Source organism: Muscardinus avellanarius, assembly GCF_963383645.1.
Source record: "Muscardinus avellanarius genome assembly, chromosome: 10".
Taxonomy (NCBI): Eukaryota; Metazoa; Chordata; class Mammalia; order Rodentia; family Gliridae; genus Muscardinus; species Muscardinus avellanarius.
Genome location: NC_137796.1, coordinates 47,382,798 through 47,402,597, shown reverse-complemented (window position 1 = coordinate 47,402,597; position 19,800 = coordinate 47,382,798). Strand labels below are relative to the sequence as shown.

The 19,800-nt window shown below is 46.6% G+C and overlaps 1 pseudogene across 1 annotated transcript in view; it reads left to right on the top strand.

Annotated features, from left to right (window-relative positions):
• Window positions 1-19,800, top strand: part of LOC308268421 (putative ATP-dependent RNA helicase TDRD12) — a 110,646-nt pseudogene that overhangs the window by 28,378 nt on the left and 62,468 nt on the right. Inside the window, exons 9-10 of the transcript in view lie at window positions 15,331-15,425; window positions 16,026-16,102. The product of the transcript in view is annotated as a putative ATP-dependent RNA helicase TDRD12 (transcript). The remainder of the gene's footprint in view (window positions 1-15,330; window positions 15,426-16,025; window positions 16,103-19,800) is intronic.

Here is a 19,800-nt window from a genome sequence, read left to right as displayed (position 1 = left end):
ATTTTTGAGAGGTTTGGAGTTTTTTGTTCTGAGACTCCTTACTATGTTGATCAGGCTGGCCTCAAATGTGTGATCCTTCTCCTTCAGCCTTCTGAGTCGCTGGCATCACAGACATGTGCAACCTTGCCCAGCTGATTTTTAAAAAAATTATCATTTTTCTCTTTGTTCTAGCCTAGTATTTACTCTATCTTTTCAGTTTTCAACTTGGTAAGTGTTTATGTTTTAGGGAGTACTGGGGAGCGAACCCAGGAGCACTCTACCTCTGAGGTTTATCCATAGCCCTTTTTATTTTTAGTTTGGAAACAGTCTCACTAAGTTGCTGAAAGCCTCACTACATTGCTGAGATTGTCCTTGAACCTGCACTTCTCCTATCTCAGTGCTGTCCTCCAGTTTCAGCCTCCAAGCATTGGGATTACAGGCATGCATCACTGTACCTGGATCAATTTATAATTATTCTTATTGTTTTGAGTTCTAATTTGTTTTTTTTACCTGTCTTTTTATATCTGTTTTGTTTCATAAATGGTATTCCTTGTTTTATCTCTTAGGGGTGTGTGTGTGTGTGTGTGTGTGTGTGTGTGTGTGTGTATTACTAGGAATTGATCCTAGGGATATCCTACCTCTGAGCCCCTGGTCCTATTTTACTTTTTATTTTGAAACAGGATCTCCCTAAGTTTTGTAGGGCTTTGTTGCTGAGGCTGGCTACAAACTTGAGGTCCTCCTGTCTCTGCTTCTCAAGTCCTGGAATTATAAGCATGTGCCACCAGCCTCAATTCTTGTGGATATTTGAGTAGGTTTATTTTAAAGGTCTTTTTAGGCTACTTTTTAAAATCCCCCGCTCACCTTTTTAAAAAATTTTTATTGGTGCATTGAAGTCATACATCTTAATGGACTACAAGATGATAGAGGCATAAATGGAAATATCACTCATTTAGCCCTTTCTCAATTTCTTCCCTATTCCCCCCTCACTTCTTCTCATGTTTGGCTTAGAGATTGACTTTGATATGCTTGTTAATGTACATCATGTGCATTAGAGAATATCCCCCCAATCTCCTCAGTTAGATCGCCTTATTTGTTTATCTATAGTATCTTCATCTTCATCTAGAGTTCCTTCTATGACCTTTTTTCTCCCTAGCTTCCACATATTAGGGAGAACATCCGATTTTTTACTTTGTGTGACTGACTTAATATCATTTAGCATACTATTCTCCATCTCCACTCATTTCCCTACAGATAACATAATTTTGTTCTTCTTTATGGCTGAGTAAAATCCCATTGTTTACATATCCTATAGTTATGTAATCCATTAATAATTTCCTGTCTTATATTGGCTTTGGGATTAGACTCTTCCTGTTTTTCAAAGGCTTTGTGGTATGTCATTAGGTTATTTATTTGGTGATATTTTTTTTTTGTTCTTATGTAGGCACTCAGTGCTATGAGTTTTCCTCTTAATACTGCCTTCAAGGTGTACCAGAGATTTTGACATGTTGTGTCAAAAAACATTTTCATTTGTTTCTATGAATTTCTTTTTTTTTTTAATGCGGGTCTAGGGATGGAGCCCAGAGGCATTTGACCTCTGAGCTACACCCTCTGCCCAATTTTTTTATTCTTTATTTTGAAACAGAGTCTCACTGAGTTACAAAGGACCTCACTAAGTAGCTGAGGCTAGCTGTGAACCACAATCCTCCGGTCTCAGCCTCCCAAATGCTGGGATTACAAGTGTGCACCACCAAGCCCGGCTTGAATTTCTTAATTTTACCCCTTACTACTTCTATGACCCATTCCTGGTTCAGCAGTGTGGCGTTCGGTCTCCACATGTTTATGTGGTTACTCTGGATCTTCTAGTTTGATTTCTAGTTTAATTCCATTGTGGTCTGAGAATATGTAGGGGAGTATGTCACATTTTTTTTTTTTTTTTTTTTTGGTACCAGGGATGGAACCCAGGGGCACTGTACCTTATGATCTACACCCCCAGTCTTAGTTTTTAGTCTATTTATTTATTTATTTATTTATTTATTTATTTATTGCAGTACTGGGGATGGAACCCAGGGCATTCAACCTCTGAGCTATACCCCCGGCCCCATTTTTTATTCTTTTTTCTGAAATAAGGTCTCACTGAGTTGTGAAGGGCCTTGCTAAGTAGCGGAGGCTGTCCGTAAACTGCGATCCTCCAGTCTTCACCTTCCAAATGCTGGGATTGCAAGCAAGCATCTGGCTAGTCTTTTTATTTTTATTTATTTATTTTGAAGTACTAGGGATGGAACCCAGGGGCATTGTACTTCTGAGCTACACCCCATCCCTATTTTTTTTAGTTGTTTTTTTTTTTTTTAACAGGGTCTTACTGAGTTTGCAAATGGCCTTGCTAAGTAGCTGAGGCTGTTCACGAGCCGCAAACCCAATCCTCCGGTCTCCATCTCCTGAATGCTTGGATTGCAAGCATGTGCCACCATGCCCAGCTCTAGTCTTTTTATTTTTGAAACAGGGTCTCACTGAGTTGCGAAGGGCCTTGTCAAGTAGCCAAGGCTGTCTGCGAACCATGATCCTTTTGGTCTCCATCTCCCAAATGCTGGGATTACAAGCATGTGCCACCATGCCTAGCTATGTAACACTTTTTGAATTTGCTAGTGCTTGCTTTTGTGGCCCAGGCTGTGGAGAAAGTTCCATGAGCAGCTGAGAAAAATGTGAACTCTGCTATAGTTGGGTGGAATATTGTCTATGTATCTAATAGGTCCATTTGGCTTATAGTGCTCTTTAGGTCTAAGGCCTCTTTACTGACTTTTTGTCTAGAAGATCAGTCTAGTATTGTGAGAGGAGTGTTGAAGTCTCCCAGTATTATTGTATTGGGATCTATGTATGATTATCACGAAGATTTTGTTTTATGAAAGTGGCTGCACCTATGTTTGGGGCATAAATGTTGACTATCATTATTTCCTCTTTCTAGATTGTTTGTTTTACTAGTAAAAATGACCTGCTTTGTCTCTTCTCATAAGCTTGGGCTTGAAGTCTAATTTGTCTGATATCATAGTTGCTACTCTTGCTTATCTTAGAATTTCGCTAGCGTGGATTACTTCACTCTAGCCCTTCACTTTTACTTTATGACTATCTTTACTTGTGAGGTGCATTTGTTACAGGGAGCATATAGGTGAATTCTGGTTTTTTTTTTTTTTTTTTTTTTTGGTGGTACTGGGGTTCCTGGAAACCCTTCTACCTCTGGCCTACATTCCCAGACCTATTTTGTACTTTTTTATTTTTGGAAACAGTCTCTTAAGCCAACGAGGCTGACTTCAAACCAGCGTGATCCTCCTGTTTCGCCTCCCAAATGCGGGGATTACAAGTGTGCACCACCACGCCCGGTGAATTCTGGTTTTTAATCCATTTTTCCACCTTATTACAGAATTGAAGCCATTTATGTACATTTATGTACATTGAGCCATTTATGATTATTGAAAGATGATTTTTATTTCTAATATTTTGAGTTTTAGCTTCTGTTTGAGGTAGTATTTCTGTTTGTTCTTAGTTGTTTGATGGAAATTATTATTTCTCTGGTTCTGGCATTTATTACTTATTTATTTTTTGCAGTTAATCTTTTTGCGTATCTTCTCTACTGCTGGTTTGGAAGACATAAATTCTTTCAGTTTCTGTTTGTTGTGGAAGATTTATTTCCCTGTTGAATTTGAGAGGTAGTTTTTCTGGGTAGGAAAGTTTTGGCTTCAAGTTGTTTTCTTTCAGAGTTTGGAATATGTTGCTTCAGGTCCTTCTGGCTTTCATGACATGATTTGGGAAGTCTGGAGTGATTTTAATTGGTTTGCCTCTGAATGTCACTTGGTCTTTTGCTTTTGTTGGCTTTAAGATTCTCTCCTTGGCTTCTACATTAGTCAGTCTATTTATTATGTGACATGGTGAACTTTTTCTCTGATCTTGTCAAAAGGGGGTCCTATAAGCTTCCTAAACCTGTGTATCAACCTCTTTTCCTATGTTCTGAAAATTTTCTAATCTTTGAAATGATTTATGATCCCTTTGGTTTCACCATCTTCTATGCCTTTTATACTCAGGTTAGTTGTTTTAAGATGGGCCCATATCTCTTCAATATCTTATTCATGCTGTCAAATTGTTTTTTCTAAATTATATAATTTAGAAAAATTATATAATGTGTGTTCATTTTTGGAGTGATCATCTTCTAAGAGCAAGATCCTGTTTTACATGTGTTCTAATCTATTGTTTATAGTTTGTTTTGATGCCTTCACTTTAATGATTGTATCCTTCAGAGCTTCTCTCTGATTCCTATTTAGGATGTCAGTTTCTTTATTCCTTTATTTCTTTCAGGCTCTCTGTAATTCCTTTTTGGAAATCTTGTATCATTTTTGCTGTTAATTTTCTTATTTGTTTTTCTGGCAATCTCTGCAATTCTGTGTTGTTGGGTTCTTTTATTGTGAAATTATAGGAGCTCATTGCTTCCTTGTTATTCTTCTCATGATTTCAGGTTTCTTAAGTTTGTATCTTTGTTGCTTTGGATAGCTTTCTCAGTCTGGAAGTGTCAGCTGGTATATACAAGGGTAAGTTGTGTTGTATTCAATGGTAAAGGTTGAGTGGTGAAGTGCAATAATAGGGTAAAGTCGAATGGAATGAGAGTTTGAGTTTGCTAAGGTAGTGTATAGTAGATAGTAGAAATAGTGAATATATAGGAGGTTGTAGTAACCAATATAGCGTATTTAGTATAGTGCTATGAAGTAGATTTAATACAAGACAAAGAAAAAAAGGGAAAGGGATGGAGAGAAGAGAGTAGCTATGTATGAGGGAAGAAGCTTGTGAAAGGGGTGGTGAAGAGAGCAAACAAGCACACACATAACACAAAATAACAAAAAGCAAAACAGAATAACAAAATAATACAACCCTACATAAATATGCATATGAGCAGACTTGGCTTCGGAGGTCCTCCTTGGTCTACGTGGATTCTTTCAGCCTTTTAAGGTTCATATTCTATAATAGGTTCTTGGGCACATCCCAAGCACTCTCATTTGCTCTGTAACCTATAGTAATGATGTCTGTTTACAGCCCCACCTTTTGGTCTCCTTCAGTGATTGGGACCCTGGCTTGGTGTCTCTTCCTGTGCAGTCACCAAATGCCATTGACATATTTCCTGCTGCAAGCCTGGGTCTCTGAGCTCTCAAAAAAGACCTATCTCTGAGACTCAGTCTACACCAGTGGCTGGTATCACTGGGGCTGGATCTAGTGTTAAGTGCAGGTCTTCATGCTTTTCCACTGATAGTGTGCCCGAGTCTCTCTTTTGCCTGCATAGGCGGCAGGTTTCACTGGGATCAGATCCAGTGAATATATGGGAGTTCGTGTTCTCCACAGCTAGGGCTGGGTTGGTCTGACTTTTCCCTGGTCACCTCTGGAGATCCTACTAGGGCTCTGAGCACTGGGAACTGTTGGCCTCTTTGCCTGATTGGCCCTAGCAGCTATCTGCTAATCTGAGCCTCTGCTGTGCCTGACAGCAGACTCTACCCAACCTTTATCAGGATGAACTGCAAATTCTCAGGCCCTGTGAATACATTGCTTACTGCGCAAGTCATTGTAACCACACTGGGTGGTCTCCTGTGGGGACAGCTGGTTCACTTACAGTGTTGTTGAGGGTCACTCTGGATCTTGGGAGAATGTGGTGTTTGGCTGTCAGTGCTGAAAGTTGTTGCCTCAGTCCAGGCAGGAGGAGTCAGTGAGCTGCAGCTGCTTACTTTGTTTCAAGCCACTGGCTTTTTAGCTGGGGCTTTTTAAAGGCTGCAGTGCTGGCAGTCCCAGTGCTCGTGGCCACAGCTATTTGAACCAGGTGGGATACTTTTCCGCTCTCTGATCTACCTTCTCGCTTTATTCTCAGTTCTCTGTTCAAATTTATGCTAGTTTCTTTTGTTGAGATGCTGTTTTCATGGAGATGGAGATTGTCAGCAGGACTGATTTGTACTGCTTCCTTCCTTCCATTTCCTCCTGCCACTTTTTAAAAAATCATAACCAACTGTATTGTGGATTTTAAGGTTTTTGTTTTAGAGCTAATCGTGTATGGCCATTTTATCAGTGAATTAAATCTACCACCTTCATTTTTGGCTCCATATCAAAGTTAATATTTTTGGCTGAAAGCCTGTTCCCTGAAGAGATAATGTAATTGTAGACCTCAGTACTACATGACACGCAGGTTTGGTCTCCAAAGTACTTTAAGAAAGAATTAAGCAAATTTACAACACCATCTTCACATATCTTGTGTTAACTATTATTTCAGTGCTTTGTGTTGTTTAATGGGTAAAAGATTTAACCCATCATTGCAGTTTGTGTGTTTGTCTTACTAATAATTAGAGTGAATATTTTTCTAGATTTGCTTTGATATATCCTTAACAAACAATTACTGAGTTGAGTTTCCTTAGTATTTGTTTTCTTTGAAATCATACCTCATTTTTTATGCCAGTGTAATTACCCTATTTGCTTGTCTATATATATATATATATATATATATATATATATATATATATATTTTTTTTTTTTTTTTTTTTTTTTTTTTTTTTGCAGGTCTGGGGATGGAACACAGGGGCATTTGACCTCCAAGCTACACCCTCTGCCCTATTTTTTATTCTTTATTTTGAAACTGGGTCTCACTGAGTTGCAGAGGGCCTCACTAAGTACCTGAGGCTGTCTGCAAACTACAATCCTCCTGTCTCAGCCTCCGGAATGCTGGGATTACAAGCGTGCGCCACCACACCCGGTTTGATTGTCAATATTTTTGTCATGTTCAGAAATACAGGATTAAGATACTTGAAAAAGAGCTGAGTGTGGTGGTGCACGCTTGTAATCCTAGCATTTGGGATTCAGAGGCAAGAGGATCCAGGTTCTTGGACAGCCTCAGCTACTTTGTGAGGCCCTTTGCAACTCAGTGAGATCCTGTTTCAAAATAAAGAATAAAAAGTTAGGGCTTGGGATATAGCTCAGAGGTAGAATGCCCCTGGGTTCCATCCCTAGTACCACAAAAAGAAAAACGAAAAAAAAAAAAAAAAGATACTTGAAAAGTTTGCTGTAGAATTTTAAATTTTTAAATTTATTTTCCTATTTGATATTAATGATTTAAATTTTCTCTTTCTTTTGTTTTGCTTTAGAATTTTGGTAACACGTGGGTTGTTCAAATTTAGCCCATTTTCTAATACCTTCTGTATCTGCTGTGTAGTTAAGACATGAGATGGGCAGGTGTGATGCTGATCCACAGCTGAAACTGATTATAATTGGTGTTCTTCTGAAACTTAGTTGTGTAAATCAGTAACCATCTCGTAATGTAATGGAGTCTGTGATTAGGAATTCAGAATGGGTACAGCATGGGAGTTTGTCTCTATTCCAGGGACCTCAACCTGGAAGACTTGAAGGCCTATGGTAACAAAATATTTGGAACCATCTGAAGACATGTTGTCACATTTCTTGTAGTTGATACTGGCTTTTGCCTGGACTCCAACTGGAGTTATTTTCTCCAATACTTAGTGCCTTCCTATGTAGTTGGTTGGGCTTCCTAACAACATGGTTGCTGGGTTTCAAAAGTGAGCATCCAAGAAAACAAGTCATAAGTGCATGGTATTTTTCTGATCTAGTTTTAGAGTTACATCATATAACTTCCATATTGTTTGCAAGCCCACCAGGCTCCTGGGAAAGGGATATAGATCTCATTTCTCAGTGGAAGTCACAGTTACATTGTAAGTAGAGCTTGTGTGCTGGGAGGCATAGTTGTGGCCTTCTTTGAAAAATTAGGTAGCCAGGTTGAGAAAACAAATTATGTTTAAGCGAACTGATATGGGAATTTTTGGAACTTTTTAAATAATAAAATTGAAACAAGATTTTAAAATATAATTTTCTCAGGCAAAGTTTAATTACTAAACCCTAATCCATTATTTTTTTAATTTTTTTTGGTACATTGTAATCATACATCACATTGGAATACAAGACTTAAGAGGATATACAAGCACTCATCATCCAATTAGCCCTCATCCAATCCGCATCCCATTCCTTCCCCCTCCCTTGATCCCATGCTTGATTGGTGATTATCTTTGATACATTTCTTTATGTACCTCCTGAGTTTTAAAGAGGTTCCATCCTCCCCCATCCTATCCTGTCTGATTGGTCACCTTAATTGCTTCCCTATAGGGCCCTTTCTATAACTCAAACTCCTCCTGTTACTTAGGGAAAGCATGTGGTTGTTTTTTAAATTTATTTTTATTGGTGCATTGTAATCATACATCACATTGGAATATAAGACTTGAGAGGATATACAAGCACACATCATCCAATTAGCTCTCATCCAGTCCCCATCCCATTCCCTCCCCCTCCCTCGATCCCATGCTTGTTTGGTGATTAACTTTGATACATGTGTTTATGTACCTCCTGCTTTTTAAAGAGGCTCCATTCTCCCCCATTCCATACCCTCTGATTGGTCACCTTAATTGCTTCACTATAGGGCCTTTTCTATAGCTCGACCTCTTTCTGTTGCCTGTTTCCTCCTAGTTATTGCTGATTAGGGGAAGCATCTGGTTTTTATTTTCTGCGATATTTCTCTGTGCATGCCGCGTTGCAAATACTGATCCCACTCTTGATGGCCCCAGTAGTGGCCTGGCTACCCGGTGGACTGATCCAGACCTTGCTGGCTCAAGCAGCAGCCTTGCCTCACGGAAGGCCCTGGTTCTGGCCTTGCTAGCCCCGACACTGGCCTAACCCCTTACTGGCTCCGATCCCAGCCTCGGAGGCCCCAGCACCGGCCTTCCTCACGGCAGACTCCGATGTTAGCTGATGGCCCCGGCATCGGCCTAACCCCTCGGCAGGCTCCGATCCAGGCCTCGGAGGCCTCAGTAGCGGCCTTGCCTCACGGAAGGCTCCGATGCCTGCCAGTGGCCCTGGCACCGGCCTAACCCCTCAGCAGGCTCTGATCCTGGCCTCGGAGGATCCAGCACCAGCCTTGTTCGTGGCAGGCTCCGATCCCTGCCTCACTGGCCCCAGCACCGGCCTAACCCCTCGGCAGGCTCCGATCCCGGCCTCGGAGGCCCCAGCACCGGCCATGCCTCACAGCAGGCTCAGATCCCGGCCACGCTGACCCTGGCACCGGCCTGACCCCTCGGCAGGCTCCGATCCCGGCCTCGGAGGCCCCAGCACCGGCCTTGCCTCATGGCAGGCTCCGATCCCAGCCACGCTGTCCCTGGCACCGGCCTGACCCCTCGGCAGACTCCAATCCTGGACTCGGAGGCCCCAGCACTGGCCTTGCCTCACCGCGGGCTCCGATCCTGGCCTTGTTGGCACCGGCCTAACCCCTTGGCAGGCTCCAATCCCGGCCTCAGAGGCCTCAATAGCGGCCTTGCCTCACGGAAGGCTCCGATGCCGGCCAGTGGCCCCGGCACTGGCCTAACCCCTCAGCAGGCTCTGATCCCAGCCTCGGAGGCCCCAGCACCGGCCTTGCCTCGCGGCAGGCTTCGATCCCGGCCTCGCTTGCCCCAGCACCGGCCTAACCCCTTGGCAGGCTCCTATCCCAGCCTTGGAGGCCTCAATAACGGCCTTGCCTCACGGAAGGCTCTGATGCCAGCCATTGGCTTCAGCACCGTCCTAACCCCTCGGCAGGCTCCAATCCCAGCCTCAGAGGCCCCAGCACCGGCCTTGCCTCACGGTAGGCTCCAATCCTGGCCTCGGAGGCCCCAGCACCAGCCTTGCCTCACGGCAGGCTCCGATCCCGGCCTTGCTGGCCCCAGCACCGGCCTAACCCCTCGGCAGGCTCTAATCCCGGCCTCAGAGGCCTCAATAGCGACTTTGCCTCACGAAAGGCTCTGATGCCGGTCAGTGGCCCCTGCACCGGCCTAACCCCTTGGCAGGCTCCGATCCCAGCCTCGGAGGCCCCAGCACTGGCCTTGCCTCACAACAGGCTCCGATCCTGGCCTCGGAGGCCCCAGCACCGGCCTTGCCTCACGGCAGGCTCCGATCCCGGCCTTGCTGGCCCCAGCACCGGCCTAACCCCTCGGCAGGCTCTAATCCCGGCCTCAGAGGCCTCAATAGCGGCTTTGCCTCACGAAAGGCTCTGATGCCGGTCAGTGGCCCCTGCACCGGCCTAACCCCTTGGCAGGCTCCGATCCCAGCCTCGGAGGCCCCAGCACTGGCCTTGCCTCACAACAGGCTCCGATCCTGGCCTCGGAGGCCCCAGCACCGGCCTTGCCTCATGGCAGGCTCCGATCCTGGCCTCGCTGGCCCAGCACCGGCCTAACCCCTAGGCAGGCTCCAATCCCAGCCTCAGAGGCCTCAATAGCGGCTTTGCCTCACAGAAGGCTTTGATGCCGGCCAGTGGCCCCGGCACCGGCCTAACCCCTCGGCAGGCTCCGATCCCGGCCTCAGAGGCCTCAATAATGGCCTTTCCTCACAGAAGGCTCCGGTGCCGGCCGTTGGCCCCAGCACCGGCCTAACCCCTCGGCAGGCTCCGATCCCGGCCTCGGAGGCCCCAGCACTGGCCTTTCTCATGGCAGGCTCCGATGTTAGCCGATGGCCCTAGCATTGGCCTAACCCCTCAGCAGGCTCCGATCCAGGCCTCGGAGGCCTCAGTAGTGGCCTTGCCTCACAGAAGGCTCCGATGCCGGCCAGTGGCCCCAGCACCAGCCTAACCCATCAGCAGGCTCTGATCCCGGCCTCGGAGGTCCCAGCATCGGCCTTGACTCGCGGCAGGCTCCGATCCTGGCCTCGCTGGCCCCAGCACCGGCCTAACCCCTCGGCAGGCTCCGATCCCGGCCTCGGAGGCCCCAGCACTGGCCTTTCTCATGGCAGGCTCTGATGTTAGCCGATGGCCCCGGCATCGGCCTAACCCCTCGGCAGGCTCCGATCCAGGCCTCGGAGGCTTCAGTAGCGGCCTTGCCTCACGGAAGGCTCCGATGCCGGCCAGTGGCCCCGGCACCAGCCTAACCCCTCAGCAGGCTCTGATCCCGGCCTCGGAGGCCCCAGCATCGGCCTTGCCTCGCAGCAGGCTCCGATCCCGGCCTCGCTGGCCCCAGCACCGGCCTAACCCCTCAGCAGGCTCCGATCCCGGCCTTGGAGGCCTCAATAACGGCCTTGCCTCATGGAAGGCTCCGATGCTGGCCGTTGGCCCCGGCACCAGCCTAACCCCTCGGCAGGTTCTGATCCCGGCCTCGGAGGCCACAGCACCAGCCTTGCCTCATGGCAGGCTCCGATCTCAGCTTTGCCGTGCCCGTCGCCGACCTCACCCCTCGGCAGGCTCTAATCCGAGCACCCTCTTTGCCCAGCTATTTGTCGTACGTTCTCGAGGGTGCATGGTGGTAGTAGCATTCTGCCTCTGGGGTCATTACTTCAAGAGTTCCAGGTGTAATGTATCAGATCTCTGCCTCCCCTGAGTACTGGCCACTGCCATTGCCACTGCCTCCACCATTTCAAATCTTTCCCAAGCTCTTTTTCCACTCTGAATGTTGTCCAGTCTTCCTAAGCATGTGCGACGGTAGCATTCAACTTTTGGTGTAATTTCTAAAAAAAATAAATAAATAAATAAGGTTGGTAGGCTCCGATTTCTGCTTCTCCTGAATACAATTCTCCACCGCCAACGCGGAGACCGCTTTCAGCACCACCTTTCTCCTTGGTCTCCGCTAAAGTCTCTCTCCTTACAGGTGAGGTCCAAGATTCTTAACAATGTAGAGAAGAAGCAGTCCTCCTTAGCGGGGAATTTTTCCAATAATTCCAGTTCATTTGGATAAGTTTTGTCTGCATCTCCAGTATCCTGGCACCCGCCACCTCCTTGACCCTTCTCTGATATTTTCCTTTTTTTTTTCTTTTCCTTTCTTACAGGGTCCTTCCGGGTGGAGAGGGGTTTGACTAGGGGCGCCCCGCCAGCGCCTGCCCACCCGCCCAGGGTCGGGGGCCCAGGGGCCCGGACCACGGGGTCCTACTGGGTGGAGGAGAGGGGTGTCGCCTAGGGGCGCCCCGTCAGCGCCTGCCCACCCGCCCAAGGTTGGGGGCCCAGGGGCCCAGACCATGGGGTCCTTCCGGGTGGAGGAGAGGGGGGTCGCCTCAGGCGCCCCACCAGTGCCTGCCCACCTGCCCAGGTTCAGGGGCCCAGGGGCCGGAGCATTTGGTTTTTAATTTCTGTGATATTTTTCTGTGCATGCCGCATTACAAGTTTCGATCCCTCTCTTGACTGCCCCAGTAGTGGCCTGGCCACCCAGAGGACTCTGATCCCGACCTCGCTGGCTCCAGCACCGGCCTTGCCTCATGGGAGGCCCCGATCCTGGCCGCGCTGGCCCCTGCACTGGCCTAACCCCTCATCTGGCTCCGATCCCGGCCTCAAAGTCCCCAGCACCGGCCTTGCCTCAAGGCAGGCTCTGATCCCATCCTCGCTGACTCCGGCACTGGCCTAACCCCTCAGCAGGCTCCTATACTGGCCTCGGAGGCCCCACCACCAGCCCTGCCTCATGGCAGGCTCCGATCCCAGCCTCGCTGGCCCCGGCACCGGCCTTACCCCTTGGTGGGCTCCAACCCAGGCCTCGGAGGCCCCAGCACCGGCCTTGCTTCAAGGCAGGCTCCTATCCTGGCCTCGCTGGCCCCAGCACCGGCTAACTATCGGTAGGCTCCGATCCCGACCTCGGAGGCCCCAGTAGCGGCCTTGCCTCATGGCAGGCTCTGATCCTGGCCTTGCTGACCCTGGCACCAGCCTAATTTCTCAGCAGCCCCGATCCCAGCCTCGGAGGCCCCAGCACTGGCCCTGCCTCACGGCAGGCTCCAATCCCGCCCTTATTGGCCCCGGCACCAGCCTAATACCTCGGCAGGTTCCAATCCCGGCCTCGGAGGCCTCAGCACCGGCCTTGCCTCACGGCAGGCTCCGATCCCGGACTCGCTGGCCCCAGCACCGGCCTAACCCCTCAGCAGGCTCCTATACTGGCCTCGGAGGCCCCACCACCAGCCCTGCCTCATGGCAGGTTCCAATCCCAGCCTCGGAGGCCTCAGCACCGGCCTTGCCTCACAGCAGGCTCCGATCCCGGACTCGCTGGCCCCAGCACCGGCCTAACCCCTCGGCAGGCTCCGATTCCCGCCTCGGAGGCCTCAGCACCGGCCTTGCCTCACGGCAGGCTCCGATCCCAGACTCGCTGGCCCCAGCACCGGCCTAACCCCTCAGCAGGCTCCTATACTGGCCTCGGAGGCCCCACCACCAGCCCTGCCTCATGGCAGGCTCCGATCCCGGTCTCGCTGGCCCCGGCACTGGCCTAACCCCTCGGCAGGTTCCAATCCCGGCCTCGGAGGCCTCAGCACCGGCCTTGCCTCACGGCAGGCTCCGATCCCGGACTCGCTGGCCCCAGCACCGGCCTAACCCCTCGGCAGGCTCCGATTCCTGCCTCGGAGGCCTCAGCACCGGCCTTGCCTCACGGCAGGCTCCGATCCCGGACTCGCTGGCCCCAGCACCGGCCTAACCCGTCAGCAGGCTCCTATACTGGCCTCGGAGGCCCCACCACCAGCCCTGCCTCATGGCAGGCTCCGATCCCGGCCTCGCTGGCCCCGGCACTGGCCTAACCCCTCGGCAGGTTCCAATCCCGGCCTCGGAGGCCTCAGCACCGGCCTTGCCTCACGGCAGGCTCCGATCCCGGACTCGCTGGCCCCAGCACCGGCCTAACCCCTCGGCAGGCTCCGATTCCCGCCTCGAAGGCCTCAGTAGTGGCCTTGCCTCACGGCAGGCTCCGATCCCAGCCTCACTGACCTGGCACCAGCCTAACCCCTTGGCAGGCTCCAATCCCGGCCTCGGAGGCAGCAGCACTGGCCTTGCCTCATGGCAGGCTCCAATCCCAGCCTTGTTGGCCCCCGCACCGGCCTAACCCCTCGGCAGGCTCCGATCCCAGCCTCGGATGCCTCAGTAGTGGCTTTGCCTCACGGCAGGCTCCAATCCTGGCCTCACTGGCCCCAGCAGCAGCCTAACCCCTCGGTAGGCTCCCATCCTGGCCTCAGAGGCCCCAGCACCAGCCCTGACTCACGGCAAGCTCCAATCCCAGCTTTGCTGTCCCCGTCACCGATCTCAACCCTGGGTAGGCTCTAATCCGAGCACCCTCTTCACCCAGGAGGTTGTCCCATGTTTCCCAGGGTGCGTGGTGGTAGCATTCTGCCTCTGGGGTTATTTCTTCAAAAGTTCCAGGTGTAATGCATCAGATTTCTGCCTCCTCTGAGTACTGGCCACTGCCATCGCCCCTGCCTCCACCATTTCAAATCTTTCCCAAGCTTTTTTCCCACTCTGCATATTGTCCAGTGTTCCTAAGCATGTGTGACGGCAGCATTCGACATTTGGGGTAATTTCTCCAGAAGATAAGGTTGGTAGGATCAGATTTCTGCCTCCCCCAAATACAAGTCTCCACTGCCATTGCGGCCACTGCTTCCAACACTGCCTTCCTCCTAGGTCTCTGCTAAATTCTCTCCTTACATGTGATGTCCAGGATTCTTAAGAATGTAGAGAAGAAGCAGTCCTCCTTCGTGGGGAAATGTTCTAAAAGTTACAGTTCAGTTGGATAAGTTTTGTCCGCATCTACAGTATCCTGGCAGCTGTCGCAGCCATCTTGAACTCTCTCCAATACTTTTCTTTTCTTTTTCCTTTTTTTAAATTTTTATTTGTTTATTTGTTATTTATTTATTTATTTATTTTGGTGTGGTACTGGGGTTCCTGGAAACCCTTCTTCCTCCGGGCTATGCTCCCAGACCTATTTTATTCTTTTATTTGGAAACAGGGTCTCTTAAGCCAGCGCGGCTGGCTTTAAATCTGCACTATCCTCCTGTCTCCGCCTCCCAAGCGTGGGCATTACAAGCATGCGCCACTACGCCCGGCTTTTTTTTTTTTAAATAAGAGAAGACAGTATGTGTGGTTTGAGGAGATTGTGGGATCAGGCACTTGGTAGCACTGCGGCCCGGACCCTGGTTCTTCTGGGGATCTGGCGTGCCTCGTGCGACCCCTGCTTAGGGCCCAGGGCCTTGCAACCCGGGCTCCGGTTCTTCTGGGGGTCTGGCATGCCCCGCATGACCCTCACCCAGGGCCCAGGGTCCTGTGGCCCGGGCCCCGGTTCTTCTGGCGAGACCCCCGCCCGGGGCCCAGGGGATTGTGACCCGAGGGGGTCCGGTGTGCCCCGCGCGACCCCCACCCACGGCCCCCTATTCCATTATTCCGGTGTGCCCCGCGCGACCCCCATCCACGGCCCCCTATTCCATTATTTAATGTATTAAGATTTTTCTAATAGCATTTGTTTTTTCTATATTCTTTTTTTGTTCTGTTTTCTAATGACATTTCTTATGGTAACGTTTTATTGCTACTTTTATTTTCAGATAAAGCTATAAAATATAATATGGATTCTTTGGGAGATTCACCTAAAACATCTGAAAAAAGGGAAGCATGCATTTCTTTAAAAGATACGAATAAGGTTGTATTCTTAAAATGCATATTAAATATAAAACTTATATAATGCTAGTAATAGTCTATTAGGAACCAGAGTTTGTTTTTTACTCAGAAATTCTTGGCTGTGATACATTTTTTTGTGTGAAAAAAATGTAGTTGTAGGTTTGCTTATTTTGAAAGAAGGGAACTCCAACTCCCCTCTTTTGTCAAGCTCTTGTCTTTGGTGACTAGTGACTGCTCTAAAATTGGGATTTTGTTTTTATTTTAACAAGGTTGTGAAAATCTGGGATTCTGGGACACTAAAAGTTAATTTCACTTCTAATCTGCCTTCCAGTCCTTTCACCAAGACAGATGAAAATAACTTCAGGACATTTTAAAAACTGATTATCTGAAATGCAGCTGCCTGCTATTGGACATTTTAATCTATTGATTATAGTGATGGCAAATTAATTAACATTTCCACTTCTTTATCTCTCCTTATCTGTGTATGCATGAAAATTGTTTGAAGTGGTTGTTTGTGATAATTTTCATTGTACCTTTGTTTCAACAGAATGTGTGTCTTGCTAAGCATACATATTTTTTGGGGGTACTGGCATACATATTCTTTTTAAAATTTATCTTACAGTATATTGACTCTTCAGCTTGCTGGCCATCAAATAGAGGTATAACCATATATGCTGATCCAGATATACCACTAGCAAGGTATGATTTGGAAATTCACTGTAATTAACTAGTCTTATTGTAATATGTAGATTTGCATAGTCATCACTCTCTATATAGCTATATAAGTAGTTAAAATGTATAGATAATAATGACAAGAAAAAAGCCTATACATGTTTTGTACAGACTCAGTTTATTTTTTCTAAATATTTTCAGTCTCTTGTTGATTGAATATACAAATGTGGACTGTATAGTGTTGATGATAGGAAAGGTTGATGAAAGAAAAGTTCCATTTCCAAAAAGGGTAGTCCAGGAAATCTTGATTGAACATAATCTATTGGTATAAAGGAATAATGTTATGACAACTGGATAAGCAGCACGGTGCACCAAGAACTGGTAGTGGCCCTACAGTATTCCCCTTGTTACCTTTTGAACAAAGTTTCTGTAAGGTAGGTGCAGTTTACTGAAAGTTGACATAAGGTTGGCATGAAAGATGGGTAAATGTGGGCCAGATGGCAGTACCATTTGGTGAGCTACAAGTTGGTGGAAAGCAGAGAATTGTTTTCTATCTTCTTACAGGTTTTTAACTGTAACCCTATCTTCATCAGTGATATTAATGCAAATCACAGAATGATGTCATAGCCCACTTGATATATAAGAACTTAACATTGATTTTTTTCTACTCTTGGACTTTATACTATGGTTGTCATATATTTTATTTTTGTAGGTGCTACAAATGCTGGAATCTGCTTAACATTTTTATTTAAAAATTACTTTTGGGATATTTACCTCTGTAGTTACATTGGTGCTGTTCACTTGTTGGTATAGATCCTTGTTTCCATCTGGTAGTCTTTTCTTCTACCCAAAAGGGCTTTTTGTGTGTATGTGATTCTGAGAGGCTTGCTAAGTTACTGAAGCTTGTCTTGAACCTATGATCCTCCTATCTCAGCCTCTCAAATACTGGGATTACAGATGTATGCTATCATGCCTGACTTAACGGGCTTTTTAAAACATTTTTTATTGCAGGTCTCTTGATGATGAACTCTTTCAATTTTGTATGTCTGAAATGTTTAGTGTCCTGTTTAAAAAAATGTTGCTAGATATACTATTGTAGGTTGGCAGTACTTTTCTGTAACTACCTTACAGGGTACCTTATTAATAGCTCCACTATCTTCCTGCTTGTATTATTCCTCATGCAAAATCTACTGTCATCTCTTTCTCTTTACAACATACCTTTTCCCTTGACTGCTTTTAATATTTTCTTTGTATTATCAGTTTGAGTAATTTAGTTTTTATATGTCTTAGTTAGGTTTTTCTCATGTTTCTTAGGCTTGGGTTATTAAGGTTCTTTGTAGCTTTCTGTCTTCAATTTAAGGAAGAGTCTTAGTCTATTTTGTACTACTGTAAAAAAAATGCCACAGATTGGGCTATGTATTTATTTATTTGTTTATTTATTTGCAGCACTGGGGATTGAACCCGGGGCATTCTACCCTTAAGCTACACCCTTAGCCCGTTTTTTATTCTTTATTTTGAAACGGTATCACTAAGTTGTGGAGGGCCTATGTAGCTTAGGCTGGCTGAGAACTGTTCTCCTGTTTCAGCCTCCCAAGTACTGGGATTACAAGTATCCACCACCACGCCCAGCTAGACTGGGTAATTTATAAAGACATTTATTTTCCACAGTTTTGGAGGTGGAGAAGTTAAAGATCAAGGCGCTGGTAGTTTTGGTTCCTGTTAAACCCCTGGTCTCAGCTTATAAGATGGTACCTTGCATACTCTGTCTTCTACAGGGGAGGAATGCTGTTTCTTGCATGGTGGGAAAGCAAGAGAGAGGAATTACTCCCACAAGCTCCGTTGAGGGCATATTGCTCCTGGTGGTCTGAACACCTCCCAGGAGTCCTCCAACTTTCAGTGCTGTTGTGTTAGGGACTAAGTTCCAACATGAAATCAGGAGTAAACAAAAATATTCAAACTATAGCAGGAACACTGCTATTACTGGAAAAATTTTAAAACCAGTCTCTTCCCCTTTTTTTCTTCTTCTTTTTTTTTTTTTGTACTAGAGATTGAATACAAAGGCATTCTGCCTCTGAGCTATACCCCTAATCTTTTTTATTTATTTGTTATTTATTTATTGTAGTACTGGGGATTGAACCTAGGGGTATTCTACCTTCAAGCTACACCTCCAGTTCTATTTTTTATTCTTTTATTTTGAAACAAGATCTCACTAAGTTGCAGAGGGCCTCAGTAGCTGAGGCTATCTGTGAATACGGGATCCTTCTGTCTCAGCCTCTCAAGTACTGGGATTACAAGCGTGTGCCACCATGCCTTGGTTTATTTTTTATTTTGAAGAAGGGTGTCACTAGGTTAATGAGGTCCTCTAAGTTCCTGAGATCAGCCTTGAACCTGCGATCCTTCTTACTCAGCCTCCCAAGTGCTGGGTTCTCTTTCCTTTTTGAGACTCTGATAAAACTTCAGACATTTTGATAATTGTCCCCAGGGTCCTGGTGGCTATTCTTATTTTAAACCTTTCTTTCTTGCCATTTTTCAGATGAATAATTCTACTAATCTATCTCTTCTGTCATTCCATTTTGCTATTGAACCCATCTTTTTATGTGATTATTTTTATAGTTTACATTTCTTTGCTGAGAACTTTTATTTCTTTTTTCATTCAAAAGTGGTAAGCTTTTCTAATAGAGCATAGTTGTAATTGTGTTAAAGTTTTTGGTAAGTTTCACTTAAGAGCCATCTTGGTTTGGTTGTAGTTGATCTGATTTTTCTGGTTCTTTGTCTTTTGAACAACCTTGGATTGTATTCTGGATATTTTGAACCATATGTTGTGAAATTCTGGTTTCTGTTAAAGCTCTCTAGAGAAGGCTAGTTGTTTATGTTAGCAGGAGGCAGCAGCTTTGTTAGTAGGTTCAGACCTTGGATTTGGTCTCCCTTTCTGTGAATAGTTGTAGTGTTTGCTCAGTTTATAAGCCTTTGGTGTGCTGCTTTTTGTTGTTCTGCAGATGTTCAACTTGTGTGTGTGTGTGTGTGTGTGTGTGTGTGTGTGTGTGTGTGTGTGTGTAGAGTGAGAGACAAACACTGTGAATTCAACCCAGGGGTGTTCTACCTCTGAGCTGTACCCCCAGCTCTATTTTATTTATTTAGTAATTGTAGTACTGAGGATTGAACCTATTGCAAGAAGCTTTGGTCCATGAAGAACAAGAGACAGAGGCTGGAGGAGGATATAAGAGTTCTTTTTATTCCCTATTGAGGCTCAGAGAGCAAAGTTTCAAGTCTCAGCCCCAAATGGCATTGTCATACAAATTATATAGCCCCATGTGGGATAGGTTTTTAGTGGATCAGTAACAGGCAGGAGTACCAGTATGGGGTGGTGAGGAGGCTTGCTTCAGGTTTTATTTTGCTTTGTGAGCTAGATTTTCTGTATTAGCCTCCACATGGCTGGGACTAGGTGGTACCATCTTAGACTCCACGTGGTTGGGACTGGGTAGCGATGTCTTGATGGACTTAGCTGCCTTATCTGGTGGTCTTAGCTGCCAGGAGAGACCCTGCTTTGTTCATCTCAGAGAGGGGCCTGCAAAGAAAGCTTTGGTCTTCTATCTTGTCCTTAAGCTTTTAGCCAAGAGTCTTCTTCAAGGACATAGTTGGCTCTTGCCTCAACACAAACATCATTTTCCTGTAGTATAAATGTCTCCCCTCTGTATAAATGTCTTTGCTGAAATTTAACTGTTTGC